The sequence below is a fragment of the Dipodomys ordii genome, unplaced genomic scaffold (genome assembly GCF_000151885.1).
Source record: "Dipodomys ordii isolate 6190 unplaced genomic scaffold, Dord_2.0 Scaffold92, whole genome shotgun sequence".
Classification (NCBI taxonomy): Eukaryota; Metazoa; Chordata; class Mammalia; order Rodentia; family Heteromyidae; genus Dipodomys; species Dipodomys ordii.
The window spans coordinates 22,916-25,213 of record NW_012267308.1 but is presented as its reverse complement, the minus strand read 5'-3'; positions in this window follow the sequence as shown (position 1 = coordinate 25,213).

The window sequence follows — 2,298 nt, the reverse complement described above, 5'->3', positions numbered from 1 at the left end:
AAAAAAAGCTCTCAAAAAATAACCATACAAGCTGGGCACTAGTAGCTCAAGCTTGTAATCCTAGTTATTCAAGAGGCTGAAATCTGAGGATTATGGCTTCAAGCCAGCTCAGGCAGGAAAGTTTATCTTCAATTAACCACAAAAAAAGCCAGAGCTGTTGCTCAAGTGGTAGAGCATTAGATCTGAGCCAAAGAAGCTCAGGGACAGTGCCCAGGCCCTGAGTTCAAGCTCCAGAAGCAGCGTGTGTGTGTGTGTGTGTGTGTGTGTGTGTGTGTCTGTGTGTGTGTGTGTGTGTGTGTGTGTATACCCGCACATGTGTGCATTTACAAAATACATTTCAACACAACAAAGGTCATATATGACAGATCCACAGTGTTGCAGCTAGAATTGGCACTCTGTTTCGTGGCTCACCTTATTTTACTTTGCAATGGTGTCTTCAGATTTCTCTCCTTTCCAGGGGAAGCCAGAACTAGCTAGAAGCTCCACACTGCCTCCTCATTGTCCTCCCCCAACCCTACTACCAGCTCCCCATTGCCTCAGTTCAGCTGTGAAACAAATTTTAAAAAATAATTAGCCAGGAACTGGAGGCTCATGCCTCTAATCCTTGTTACTCAGGAGGCTGAGATCTGAGAATCGAGGTTCAAAGGCAGACCAGGCAGGAAATTAATTTGTTGGTGAATCCAATTAACCACCGGAAAACTAGAAGTAGAGGTGTGGCTGCCAGCCTTGAGCAAAAGAGCTCAGGGACAGTGCCCAGGCCCTGAGTTCAAGCAGCAAGATCAGCACACAAAAAAATTTAAATTAAAATTTAAAAAGTTGAAGATAACAAGAGCTACTGACTATGTGGTGGGAAGGAAATACTTGCATGGCATCACTGTGAGTATAAATGAATACAAACACTGTGGAAAACAGTATGGTGCATCCTCAAAAAATAAACATTTGGCCAGGTGCTGGTTGCTTATGCCTGTAATCCTGGTTGAATAGGAGGATGTAATCTGAGAATCATGTTCAGAGCCAGCCAGGGCTGGTAAGTTTGTGAGACTCTTCAGTTAACCACCAAAATGTCAAAAGTGGAGCTGTGGCTTAAGTGGTAGAGTGCTGGCCTTGAGCAAAATAGCTAAGGGACATGGCTCAGGCCCCAAGTTTAAACTGTAGTACTGGCAAAAACAAAAGCAAAACAAAACATTCGAACTGCTGCATGATCCAATAAGTGTACCACTGTGTGTATATCTAAAAGGAATTTAAGTATGTCAAAAAGACATCTGCTTCCAATGTTCATTTCAGTATTGTTCAGAAAATCCCCGAACACAAGCAGAATGTTCTTCAACTTAAGAGTAGGTAATGAAAATGCGGACTTATACACAGTGGAATAGTAGTCAGCCATAATACAGAACACAGGTGTGGTGCAGAAGATGGCAAACCAGTGACACTGATGAGTCATTATTAGCAGCTCTGAGAGGCAGAGACAGAGCAGCTACCCTTCAAGGTGGGAGACAGGACAATGAAGTGTGGGTGGTAAATAGACAAACATTATACAAAATAGATGCGTGTGTGTGTGTGTGTGTGTGTGTGTGTGTGTGTGTGTGTGTGTGTGTGCATGCCAGTACTGGGGCTTGAACTCAGGGCCTGGACACTGTCCTTTAGCTTTGCACTCAAGACTTCCACACTACGACTTGAACCACAGCTCCACCAAACTATCATCAGTTATGTGTTTTTTTCTTTTCTGTAACTTGATATATCATTCATCTATGAGAACTTGCTATTAATTTTTGTAAAAATGGAATTTATCTATTTGCTGGATGTAGGAAGCCTAGTCAGAGGTGTGTGTGTGTGTGTGTGTGGTGTGTGTGTGTGTGTGTGTGTGTGTGTGTACTTGGACCTAAGCACTGTCCCTTAGCTACTTTACTCAAGGGTGGTGTTCTACCACTTGAGCCATCCCTCCACTCCTGACTTTTTGGTGGTTAATTGGAGATAAGGATCTCATGGGCATCTCTGCCTGGGTTGGCTTTGAACTTTGACCTTCATATCTCAGCCTCCTGAGTAGTTAGGATTCTGCAATCCTAGCATCTAGAACAAATCTAATGTAAAAATTGAAGTCAGTGCATAGTTTGACAGAAGAACTGTAGCAAAAGGCAAAAGCTGAGATGAAATGAAGGAAGGGAGGGAGGGAAAACAAACAGAAAAAGAAGGAAAGAAAGAAAGAAAGAAAGAGGAAGAAGGAAGGAAGGAAAGAAAGAAGGAAAGAAGATAAGACAAAAATTAGCCAGGTGCTTTCTCCCTTCCTTCCTTCCTTCCTTC